This window comes from Watersipora subatra, chromosome 2 (assembly GCF_963576615.1).
Source record: "Watersipora subatra chromosome 2, tzWatSuba1.1, whole genome shotgun sequence".
NCBI lineage: Eukaryota > Metazoa > Bryozoa > Gymnolaemata > Cheilostomatida > Watersiporidae > Watersipora > Watersipora subatra.
In genome coordinates, this window is record NC_088709.1 from 74,731,632 (window position 1) to 74,745,156 (window position 13,525).

A 13,525-nucleotide genomic window follows, 5' to 3' on the forward strand; every position below is an offset into this window, starting at 1 on the left:
TGCGTAATCTCGACTCATTATGTATCCAACGGCTGGAAAGAAAACAAATTGTGTAGCTGCGTATGGGCATCAAATTAATTTAATTGCGCAAATGACGACATTTCTTTCTGTAGGACATAATAGTCGCGCACTCTGAGCTTGTAGTCCATGAGCGATCGCTTGCATAACAGGTACTCTGTCACACGTGTCTTAGATGCCATATTGGTTCGAACCAGGCCTAAGTAAGGCTGTAAACCTAACTCATTCCATCTCGTTACAGTCAGGCTTTTAGCTTTAGTTTCTGATTTAGACGAACAAGGATAGGCTAAAACTCTATTTAAGAAATAGGACAGATAGTGGAGGTAGCAGGTATGTGTGCTTATGCTTTAGCTCTGGCTTACCATGTACTTTGGAGATTACATTGAACTAAAGAATTTATGGTTGTCACTCATCCAAAGTAACAAAAAATTAGGACTTTTATTAGAAGCCTGAATGATTGTAGCCTAACATTTATTTCATATTCATGTTTTTAACGCAGTCATTCTGACTTTATATATGTGTTAGTCGTATAACAACTGAAAAGCAGAAAATCAAAGAAGAGAAAGGCTGGTATGAATGCTTAGATATAAAGTTATAGGGAGCAAAAAATATGCAGGTACAAAAACCCACCTGACCGCGCAGGCCAAGACAACATATGTAGTTTTAAAAGCTGAAAATAACTGTAGAAATGTCAAGTGATTTGCAAGAATTGAGAGTCGCTATCCTTGGTAATGTTTCCGTAGATATGGATTACAGAAAAATGTTGTCTTGCTAACCGGTTGCTAGATGCATGCTTTACATTAAAGCTTCAAGGTCGCGGATGATAAGTTTTTCAACTTTTTAAAGATTTCAAGGGATTCAAAAATGTACAGCAACTGTTTCAATAATATGGTTTACAGAAGGATGTTTAAGAACTGAATAGTGAAATGGTATATAATTTATATTGTAATATTCATACAAAAATTATTTCCGTACCATATGCTTATCAAAGCTTCCATTGCAAGGCAAAAGTTAGCAGTAGTTCATTTTTCAGTATAGAAATTTAGGACGAAAAATGGATGTAAAATGAGCAACATTGTATAATGCTAGAACTACATGTAGCATCAGCTTTGCTAACAAGGCTTTGTGAAGGATATTAGATATGCATGACATGAAAAAAACCTTTTACCATGGATGTTTATATTATTGAATGATATTATTAAAATTCCCAGTTGCAGATATTACTTAAGAGAAAATGACTATTTTGCCATAAGCTTAGCTTTTGAACATTTTTTTGATTGGCTAATCAACCATGATACAGATACATGCAAAATAATTAAGCTCTCTGTATACACATTAATATGCTAGTTAGCAACAAATTTGTGTGTAGAATTAGCAAAATCAATGATTAAAATTTGCTTTATAGTTTTCCAGTGTGCTGCAGGACACTTTTTGTCTCTTGTGAGCTTTAGCTTTCAGAGCCAGATATTACCCAGTTCAAGAACTGAAGGTCATAATCTAGTAGCTAGCATTATTTAACCATCCATTTGTATATAGCTGAGGGTATGGCATTATGTAATAGCATGGCTGGTGGTTGTTTAGTTCAGGCTAATCCCATCGGCTACTGTCAACACCTCGCTGGCACTTGTTACATGCATTACTCATGCTTCTTTGTCTAATGGTGCATGTACACTGGCCAATTTTGTTACCCATTTTGTCGAGCACAGACCAATTTGATGAGTCGGTGTCGGCATCGGTAGGTGTGAGCAGAGAGATCGGTGTTGGTGCTGATTTGAAAGTCGGTGTCGGTGAATCCCAGCAGCTCATCAGCCAATCATAAGCTAGGAGCCTCTGATTAAATGAGCCTAAGCTTTAATGGCAGTTCTAAGTTTATCAAACGAAAGGGCTAGGTTCAATGAGAGGCTAGGAGACTGTCATTAAACTTTCCCTAGTGCTCTTTCTGATAGTGAGCTTTTATTTAAATTAATTAAAAGTGAATAGCCAGTTGTATGACTACTACTAGTACTACTACTAGTTCTACTACATGTACTACTTTAAAGGAATTTGCCGGCCCTTACTTGGCACGATCTAAATTATTTCATACAGAAATAAATTGAGTGTGATTTTATTCAAGGTTTTATTAGCGAAGGAAATTTACTAGCCGAGGAGCGTACGGCCATTCGCTCTGTCTACTAAGTGAGCGTTGCGCCCTTATATACAATAAAATTGCCCGTTCCGGCTAACGGAACCGAGTAGGAACACCAGGTAACAATGTTTAAATGGCCGATAATTAGGCCCGCTAGTGCGTTGATATGACAACATAGACGACGACAATTGATAGCCTAACGAGTAACAAGGCTATAATAAAAGGGAAAACACATATAACAAAATATTTATAGACATAAAATATATACAAACATATAATTACATATAATACAGACTGTCAGAGCTCCCGCAGCTGATCCTGCCATCAACAAAATCTAATCGTCATCGGAAGATTCCATTCGGCATTCAGTAGTTGCTTCTAGTGGTAGTAGTAGGAGCAGTAGTAATAGTGTAGTACTAGTATATAATTTTCCACATCAAACGCGTTGATTTTTGTGTGTACTCGTTTTTGCGTGGTTGGGTGAAGGTCAGAGCGGCGAAGCGCTGTGATTGGCTGTTGGTACCGAAAAAAATGGTTCGATCGTTGCAATGTAAAGGGGAGTCGGTGTCGGCACCCATACATGAAATGTCTGAGGTACCGGTCTGAGTCAGGATATTGGCACCTAATCGGAGTCGGTCCTGGCCAGTGTAAACGCACCATAACTTGTGATGTACTGTCTAACTTATCTTGATCAACATGAATGCATGCTCACCATCAATTGTCTTTTTTTTCTGTAGATTCTGCAATCGTGTTTCGTAATGATGCTATGATGCCTGACTTGCTTTTGGTTGCAGGTATGTACTGACAAGATAAAACAGTGTGACTCTTTTTTCAATTTTATTTTCAGGGTTTAATTATATGGTCTATAATTTTTATAACAACTGTGACTTAGTCTTTAGCTGAACGCCCTCTTTTCTTGTTATTTTGTTACTGTTACTCATGCCAACAAGAAATTTAAAAATCATATTGTTTTAACTAATTATAATAGGAAAGGGTGGAGTACTATTTAAGATAGCGTTTTTCTGTAGACCCACATTACAAAAATCATAATTAGCAATCAATATAGCTCTGATCATGACATTAAAATTAAAATTTTTGTGGTTTAGTGTCATGCTTAGCCTCTGAACATTGATTTCAATGTTTTCCAATGTTTCTAACTTGAAAGTTTTGAACTCTTGAGATTACACCATACTGACCCTCTTATAAAGCTTAACACTGTCTATAACAAATATGATTTCATCTAGTTCTTAATAACCTAGCCGACTAACCTTACCCACACTGTGTAGTACTGTCCTGATTGTATTGTGGCTGATCTTTGTTAGTACAAATTAGGGTTTGGCACTAGCAGTGAAACGCACTGAAAATTCATGGGGTTATCTTCTCTCAAATCTTGTAATTAGAAAGTTTGAGTATTTTTATCTTGTTGGCTAGAATTTAGACTGCTGCGTGTGAGATTTGGAGCTTGAATTATTTGAACAGAATGGATTAATGCTGGGTTTACTGGGACTGAAAGATGTGTGATATTCAACAACCAGGCTTGCTACGAACTAATGCAACTATGGAAATAATTATAATTGCATTTCAATATCATGATGACTAAGCTGGTGTCTTGTAATAAATTAGGTTGTACACATAAAACACCATAGATATAGCATGTTTCAGTCAGTTCTACTAGTTCAATTAAATATGACATGAAGCCAAGTAGTGTTTTTATAATTTTAGTCTCCATTCTTCTGATTTGAAATTCTGACGCTTGTCGCCAATGTTTTTGTAGTTCTACCTGCGAAATGATAAAAAGTTATTTTTACCTGTAAAATTACAATTTAAGTATATATATTTAATAATACTTAAATTGTTCTATATACTCGAAGAAGAGATAGAGATAAGGTTTGAGTGATCAAAAAAGATACGTGTATGCAGGGACAAAAACACTCCAGATAACCTAATCGCAAACCAAGAAAACCTCTGTAGTCATAAAAGTCAAAGAAACTGTAGAAAAATCAAGCGATTAGCAGTAGTCGAGAGTTGCTATAATTCATAATGCTTTAGTAGATATGAATTACTAAATAATTTTTCAGCAAGCTTAGCTTTTGAACCATGATACAGATACATGCAAAATAATTAAGCTCTCTGTATACACATTAATATGCTAGTTAGCAACAAATTTGTGTGTAGCATTAGCAAAATCAATGACTAAATTTGCTTGATAGTTCTCCAATGTGCTGTGTGACACCTTTTGTATCTTGCGAGCTTTAGCTTTCAGAGCCAGACATTACCCAGTTCAAGAACTGAAGGTCCTAATCTAGTAGCTAGCATTATTTAAACATCCATTTGTGTTTAGCTGAGTGTATGGCATTATGTAATAGCGTGGCTGGTGATTGTTTGGTTCAGAGAAATGGCTAATCCCATCAGCCACTGTCAACACCTCGCTGGCACTTGTTTACATGCGTTACTCGTGTGTCTTTGTCTAACTTGTGATGTACTGTCTAACTTATCTTGGTCAACATGAATGCATGCTCACCATCAATTGTCTTTTTTTTCTGTAGATTCTGCAATCGTGTTTCGTAATGATGCTATGATGCCTGACTTGCTTTTGGTTGCAGGTATGTACTGACAAGATAAAACAGTGTGACTCCTTTTTCAATTTTATTTTCAGGGTTTAATTATATGGTCTATAATTTTGATAACAACTGTGTTTTAGTCTTTAGCTGAACGCCCTCTTTTCTTGTTATTTTGTTACTGTTACTCATGCCAACAAGAAATTTAAAAATTATGTTGTTTTAAATAATGATAATAAGAGCCTATGGAATACTATTTAAAATAGCCTTTCTCTGTAGGCCCACATAACAAAGATCATAATTAGCAATTGATTAAGCTCTAGTCATGACATTAAAATTAACATTTTTGTGGTTTAGTGTCATGCTTAGCCTCTGAACATTGACTTCAATGTTTTCCAATGTTTCTAACTTTAAAGTTTTGAACTCTTGAGATTACACCATACTGACCCTCTTATAAAGCTTAACACTGTCTATAACAAATATGATTTCATCTAGTTTTTAATAGCCTAGCCGACTAACCTTACCCACACTGTGTAGTACTGTTCTCATGGTATTGTGGTTGACTTTTGTTAGTACAAAGTAGTATTATACTCACTGGAAATTCGAGAATTATCTTCTCTCAAATATTGATATTTAAAAGTTTGAGTATTTTTATCTTGTTGGCTAGAATTTAGACTGATGCGTGTGAGATTTGGCGCATGAATTATTTGAACAGAATGGATTAATGCTGGGTTTACTGGGACTGAAAGATGTGTGATATTCAACAACCAGGCTTGCTATGAACTACAGCAACTATGGAAATAATTATAATTGCATTTCAATATCATGATGACTAAGCTGGTGTCTTGTAATAAATTAGGTTTTACACATAAAACACCATAGATATAGCATGTTTCAGTCAGTTCTACAAGTTCAATTAAATATGAAATGAAGCCAAGTAGTGTTTTTATAATTTTAGTCTCCATTCTTCTGATTTGAGATTCTGACGCTTGTCGCCAATGTTTTTGTAGTTCTACCTGCGAAACGATAAAAAGTTATTTTTACCTGTAAAATTACAATTTAAGTATATATATTGAATAATACTTAAATTGTTCTATATACTCGAAGAAGAGATAGAGATAAGGTTTGAGTGATCAAAAAGATACGTGTATGCAGGGACAAAAACACTCCAGATAACCTAATCGCAAACCAAGAAAACCTCTGTAGTCATAAAAGTCGAAGAAACTGTAGAAATTTCAAGCGATTAGCAGTAGTCGAGAGTTGCTATAATTCATAATGCTTTAGTAGATATGAATTACTAAATAATTTTTCAGCAAGCTTAGCTTTTGAACCATGATACAGATACATGCAAAATAATTAAGCTCTCTGTATACACATTAATATGCTAGTTAGCAACAAATTTGTGTGTAGCATTAGCAAAATCAATGACTAAATTTGCTTGATAGTTCTCCAATGTGCTGTGGGACACCTTTTGTATCTTGCGAGCTTTAGCTTTCAGAGCCAGACATCACCCAGTTCAAGAACTGAAGGTCCTAATCTAGTAGCTAGCATTATTTAAACATCCATTTGTGTTTAGCTGAGTGTATGGCATTATGTAATAGCGTGGCTGGTGATTGTTTGGTTCAGAGAAATGGCTAATCCCATCAGCCACTGTCAACACCTCGCTGGCACTTGTTTACATGCGTTACTCGTGTGTCTTTGTCTAACTTGTGATGTACTGTCTAACTTATCTTGGTCAACATGAATGCATGCTCACCATCAATTGTCTTTTTTTTCTGTAGATTCTGCAATCGTGTTTCGTAATGATGCTATGATGCCTGACTTGCTTTTGGTTGCAGGTATGTACTGACAAGATAAAACAGTGTGACTCCTTTTTCAATTTTATTTTCAGGGTTTAATTATATGGTCTATAATTTTGATAACAACTGTGCTTTAGTCTTTAGCTGAACGCCCTCTTTTCTTGTTATTTTGTTACTGTTACTCATGCCAACAAGAAATTTAAAAATTATATTGTTTTAACTAATTATAATAGGAAAGGGTGGAGTACTATTTAAGATAGCTTTTTCTGTAGACCCACATAACAAAAATCATAATTAGCAATCAATATAGCTCTGGTCATGACATTAAAATGAAAATTTTTGTGGTTTAGTGTCATGCTTAGCCTCTGAACATTGATTTCAATGTTTTCCAATGTTTCCAACTTGAAAGTTTTGAACTCTTGAGATTACACCATACTGACCCTCTTATAAAGCTAAACCCTGTATATAACAATTATGATTTCATCTAGTTTTTAATAGCCTAGCCGACTAACCTTACCCACACTGTGTATTACTGTTCTCATGGTATTTTGGTTGACTTTTGTTAGTAAAAAGTAGTATTAGACTCACTGGAAATTCGGGAATTATCTTCTCTCAAATCTTGATATTTAAAAGTTTGAGTATTTTTATCTTGTGGGCTAGAATTTAGACTGCTGAGTTTGAGATTTGGCACAAGAACTCTTTGAGCAGAATGTATAAGTGCTGGGTTTACTCCACTTGAAAGATGTGCAATATTCAGCAACTATGCTTGCTATGGACTAATGCAACTCGGGAAATAATTATAGTTGCATTTAAATATCACGCTGACTATGCTGGTGTCATGTATTAAGTTAGGTTTTACAAAAAAAACACCGGAGATGTAGCATGTTTCAGTCAGTTCAACTTGTTCAATTAAAATGACATAGAATGGTGTAGTGTTTTTATAATTTTAGTCTCCAATCTTCTGATTTGAGATTATCACGCTTGTTGTCAATGTTTTTGTAGTTGTACCTGCAAAACAAAAGAAAATTATTTTTCATTTGTTTTTACAATTTAGGTATAAGGAACAATACTAACCAAAACAGTAAATAATGCAGTATCTCATCAATGTTAGCCCTCCGAACCCTCACAGCTGGTATTACGGAATTGCGTAGGCTGTGGCAGAAACCTTAATGGCGGAATATAGGCTTCCATATGGTTCTGTTTACAAAATATGTTTTTAAGCAACAGCAAAAACTAATAAAATTAATTCTTTCGCAGGATGTTAGATTCTAAATTTCACTTCCATTTGTAACATTTTTCACTTATCTTTATCTACTTCTTTCATTATAATAACACATTTTATTAGAATGATATCGCGAAACAATCAATATGACTCATTCGTTGGTAGGTCATAAATGACTGTGATACAAATGTGGAATTTTATGATAATAAATATAAATTTCCAGTATATTTTGAGTCATGAAAGGATGATGAGTGTGCTATGGATGAATATTATCTGTAAATGTTTAATGAGTGTTTAAAATCGTGCGAACTTTTATAGTTTTAGCCCGAATAATGGTGACATACTGTTTTTTTCTGTTTGATGACATCTGCTGTAGGTTGTCCGACTTTTTGTACTGCTGTTTCACCAAATATCATTGCATTGTTAGCACGTTTAGCTATATTTGGTAAAAAATTAATAACTTCGGATTGCTGGACATATTGTCTAGGTTTACTGACACGCATTGATTAGATCGAGCAAGGATCAACGGGTTAAAACTCGGTTTCGTATCATGGATTTTTACAAGTTTGTATTTATATTTAACAACTATGATATTATCTTACATGTATTTACATAGCATTGTCTAATTTATTTGAAAATTAGAGCTTTAACTAGCAAATGTGGTTGCTGTCTAATGACACAGGCTTGGGTAATATTTCATACCAAGGGTTAGTACAAAGCCATTTGCATAGCTATTCATCCATAACATCTCGTGTATTGCTTTTCATTTGACCAGCACTTTATGTATTTCTATATCAAATTCATTGACATACACACTGGTGGTGACTCACGGTTCTTTCATCTATATAGGCCTGGGCGGTCATCAAGGTCCTCTTCCTTGCATTGTCTTCCGGAAGATTTTGGCGATGAGTAGATCATAAATGTCAGTTGAACGCTTCTTCCCTGTCATTAGACACGTACCCAACCTAATTTTGAACAGCTGGTAAGTCATCATTGACTACTTGACTTGATGGGCTTTGTACTTAATGACCTCCCATATACTCTCAACACATTAGTCATAACTTATAATAAACTTTCATGGGTAGCAAAATCGTAAATGATACAGAATTTGAAGCGAACACGAGTCAATACACAAACCGGCTATAGGAAATCAATTGATTCTTCAGAAGATTGCGTCAGTCTACCCCAAACCTTCAAAATAAATATATTGATATATATATATATATAACAATAACCAATAAATAGATTTAAGAATTCAAGCAATTTATGTTTACACAAATTCTGTACCATTCACTATCTCACTACCCACTTTCGCCTTGAAATTCTAGAAAATTAGAGATGCGAGCTTGCAAGGTGGTTTTTGATGTATCACTAAATGCCCAAAGATGCGAAAGGCCAGTTACGGAAACTACATCACTTGGTTTTCCCGTCAGGTCTGCTTCAGATTTGTTTTAAAAAGGTTGGCTGAAAATGAGAGTACAAGCAAATCGAGAAGTTTCCAGCCAGGAAGAGATGATTTAAAAATTAAAATGAAGAAAAAATAGAATTAGCTCTAATATAAGATCAGAACGTTTTTTTCAAGAATGTTTTATTAAGCTGAATTCAGTTATATTAAATTTATACTTTAAGTTTGTTTATGCGATGCCACAAAAGTGTAGCGTACCAAGCGTGTTGCATCAGGTCTCTCTCTCTCTCACAATCATTAGTGCTATGATTATCTGAAAGGTAAGAACTCCATACGGTATGCTACTGTATGGACTGCTGCATACTGCCACTACTCAAAATTATGTTGTACATAATACTGCTACATTTTAATGCAGACCATAACCTTTACATAGGTATTTGTAGCCTTGGGGGCATGGGTATAGAGCATGAATAGATAAAATCATGTATTTTTTCATTGTAATATCTCTTATTGGTAGTTTTTTAGAGGATGGCAACACAATAATTTATCTTTAGTTAATTTATATAAAAAACATTTTTGAGATAGGACTTTAAGAAAATTAACTTGCGAGCTTTTGTCCCAGAATGCATTTTGCTCTCATATCAGACATGACTGTACAGTAGGCGCTGCTAAAATGAGATGATCAGTTCTAGGAACGTTTACATGATAAGGATTTTTCATTATAAGAATGTTAACATACATGTAAATTGTCTAAACCATTTCAGGACCTTTCCAAACTCGCTCATGTGAGAATCCGACTTAAATTCTTTTGAATGTATTGGCGGTGCCTTAACTGTATTATTGGTTTTCATCGACAACTTTTCATGATCAACCTCATTGGTTTAATAGACCATGATTGTGGTAATTTGACAATAATTTGATGAAGAGCGCATAGTTTGACGCGACAGCGACTTACAACAATTGACTAAGAAAAAATAGTTTCACTATAAAAAAGCGATAGTACCTTTTCGTCATCTATTCGTTCTTAAGAGCTCAAGATTGCAACTCCAACTCGTGACATTCAGATGCACCGACCAATAGCCTTAAAGTATTTATCAACAATTGCACTGCTATATGTACCTATTCTCTGTTCCATTGTCATTTCAGACAAATTATCACAAGAGTCAGAATGTCATGGAAATTGTATGTATTATATGTATAATGCTTTATGTACAGTGTTGGGAAAAAATCTTTGTCTGCCTGTTTAAGTAAGTGTAGCACTGCAATAAATTCATCATAATTTGAAATATTTTGCACCGCATACATAAAATCCTGTATCAAAACAATCCTAATGAGCTGAAAAATAGAAATAACTAGATTTTAAAAATTGCCAAATATCTTCTATTGTATCAACCGCTGCCTACTAATTCACACTGCATACCAGAAAATATGTCATCGCAAATTTCGTTATTATCTCTTCTTTAATTATTTTCTAAATTGAAAATAACAGTCTTGTACTGTTATGGGCCCAGAAAAAAGCCATTGGGGTTGTTTTGCATTTTAATATTTTATCTGGTAGCCTTTGCAGACTATAACCATTCTGCAGCCTTAGGCATGCTGTGAACAAGCCTCACGAGCGCTTGAGTGTTCATAATCTGAAACCAGCAATCATGTTGGACAGCTGGTTTTTTCCAACGCCTTGATCGTGGTAGATCTTTGGTGGTTTGATGCTGCATTCATTTCTTTACCACTTAATTTTCTTTAGATTGAAATACTCTAAGCTTCTTCACTATTTTTCTATTGCTCAGATTGCCCATCGTATGCAGGCGAATGATGAGGTCGTTGACACATTTCTTATCCATGGTTGATGTTGACGCTGGTATGAATTCTGGGATCTCTAGCTGTTCATCCTTTAACAAGCAAAACTGTAAACCTTTGCTGCACATGCTGTCCAACAGGATCTCTATTGTTGTGATAATATTCCACTTAAACATTAATAATGTCATATTGCGTTTGAAAATGAGTTAATAAGCACTGATTCACATTGATTGGCCTATAAATGATTATTGATCCCTGATTAACCGTAATTTTATTACTGATGGTGTCAACAAGATCTAATGTTAATTTACTTTTAAATGATGCATGGTTTGTCAGGGTTCAATCCCTCTACATGACTACTACAACAAATTTACCTAAAATGGGCAGTGAGGTTTGAGGTGGACAAATACTTTCTGACACCGCTGTATGTCGCTTTCTTTTCTCGCAGGTGTGGCGAGACAGACTAACACTCAAATCAAACTTTAGAACTCGCCCAATGATACACTTTAAGTTATATGGAGTTTTTTCCGCGGTACGAAGCAAAAACTTCACAAAATCACCCGACTTTTTCTAGAATTTATGCTATAGGAGGTATACGTTATAGGAGCATATACTTTACTCTAAAAGACCATGTGAGTTTGTGAGGTACAAATATCATGTTTAAAGTGTGCAATAGCTCCCATGTAGGATACTTTTGCTCCCTCATCACTAATTGAACTTGAAAGTTTATTGTGTATTATCTAATTTTTATCACTTTTAGCCTTGCTTGTCCTCTAGCGCAAAGCCGACCTATTGCTCCTAGATGTGACTCTGGCACTTATGGAATAAAAGTGCAAGCTGAGTTATCAGTAAAGATTTTGACAGAACTGTTCATGAAGTGAGTGTGAGAGTGCTTTAATTTCAATGCTGTAGTTTATCCCATTTTCTTTCCACTTAACATGGAATGTTTGATTAGTACGATATTTTAGGCAGTTTGAGGCCGCTTGTTTTTGGGACAATGTTTAATTATGACTGCTGATGTACTGGCGGTTAAGACATTTGAAAAGCTGATAATGGTGTTTTTATAAAACCCCGACAACAAATTCAGAGTAATTTTTTGCTTTGTAGCATATTTGACTCAATAGAACAAGTGTTATCGCTGAAGCAATCTCTTAAGGTGAAAACAAATTAGGCGATAATTAGAGCGATATTGCGTTAGAGCTAATCTGCGTTAAAATTCACTCAGCGTGTTCATGCAGAGCGATAAAGCTAGAATTTCTCTACACAACTTTATTGCTAACGAGATGCATTTCGATTGGTTAGTTCTTACCATAATGTAATTTTACGGCGGGTAATTATTTCTTACCGATGTTCAACAACGTACATCAGCTCCAATTTTCTATTTTGTTACGAAACATCTTCAGAACGAACACTCAATTGTTCATGAATTTAATAATAGCACTCCCAGTTCTGTCCATCATAAAATTTAAAAAAAACCGAGTTGAAAACCAACATCCGGAGTCAATCGTTGCGCCGGTTGACCATCTTGAGAATGGTAAATATTTAATATATTAAATATGAAAAACCACTACAAAATAAAATATGTATAAAAAATTGTAAAAACAATACAGCTAAAAATACAAGAATCGTTTTTCTTTTGTCTTCTTGTAGTGCAGGCAGTGTACACTCTTTGAAAGGGAGATAGGTTTAATAACAAATGTGGAGGTTGTTTATGTTGTAGCCTAGACGACGACATTTTGACTGGCCTAAATTTATCAACAACTCCGAAAAAACTAATGATACAGATTTTTATTGGCAGTTTGTGAGCGTGCCCATTATGTCATTTGCTAGTAAATCGCTCAAGTGTGTTTATGCACGCACCAGCGATATCTTCGCCCTCATGACGCTTGCAATAAAATCGCCTAGTGTGTTTGGACCTTAAAAGCTCCTTGCTATATTTTCACAAAAGGCGAATATACCTAAACCTATACATATACTGATAAGGTAACTTACCTCCTCAAATAGAGTTGGCGTTCATTAAAAAGATGGCGCTCGATTTTCAAAGCAATCTCCTGATGTGGTCCCAAATAGCGGTGCCAATCAAATCAAGGTGCATTCAAATATAGGTTTAACGGTAGCTCACTTTCAACATTTTTTCCAATACCAAATTGAAGGTGGTCAGAGACTCTGTGCATAAAGTCCTCATCAACTTATTTTTTTATACAATGTTAAAATCTTTGTTCTTTTGTAGAAGTTGTTTAATCTGGAGAACGAAGATGAGCTCACCACGCAGAACTATTGTTCTTTAATCATGTTCTCACAGAACTAATCATATTGGCCTACAAATGTTTTGAAAAACTGAAGGGTAAGTTGATGAGTCCTCTACTTTTTGTAGTCCTAATCTTCTGATAATTAAATTGGGCTTTGATGACTAAAGTGAGCTCTGGAGACTGCAGTCATTACATTGGGTAGTTGGCTACACTAAAATACTATAGCACTGACAATCCGCAAAAACAGTAAAACAATAGTTATGAAGCAAAATAACCATGTATGGAGTGGCATGTACAATTGATATTTAAATTGTACAAATACAATATCAAAGTATTAAAATATTAACCATTT

General features: G+C 34.9%; 1 long non-coding RNA gene across 3 annotated transcripts; it reads left to right on the forward strand.

Annotated features, from left to right (window-relative positions):
• The first annotated feature begins 235 nt into the window (after window positions 1-235).
• Window positions 236-13,263, forward strand: LOC137387377 (uncharacterized). Of its 3 annotated transcripts, XR_010977900.1 has the most exons (7): window positions 236-348; window positions 2,881-2,937; window positions 4,690-4,746; window positions 6,483-6,539; window positions 8,572-8,704; window positions 11,685-11,801; window positions 13,155-13,263. It is a non-coding gene; the product is annotated as an uncharacterized lncRNA (long non-coding RNA). The 3 variants fall into 3 exon arrangements; XR_010977899.1 differs by lacking the exon at window positions 2,881-2,937 and having other exon boundaries at window positions 265-348; XR_010977901.1 differs by lacking the exons at window positions 2,881-2,937; window positions 4,690-4,746; window positions 6,483-6,539 and having other exon boundaries at window positions 304-348.
• Window positions 13,264-13,525: the final 262 nt, after the last annotated feature.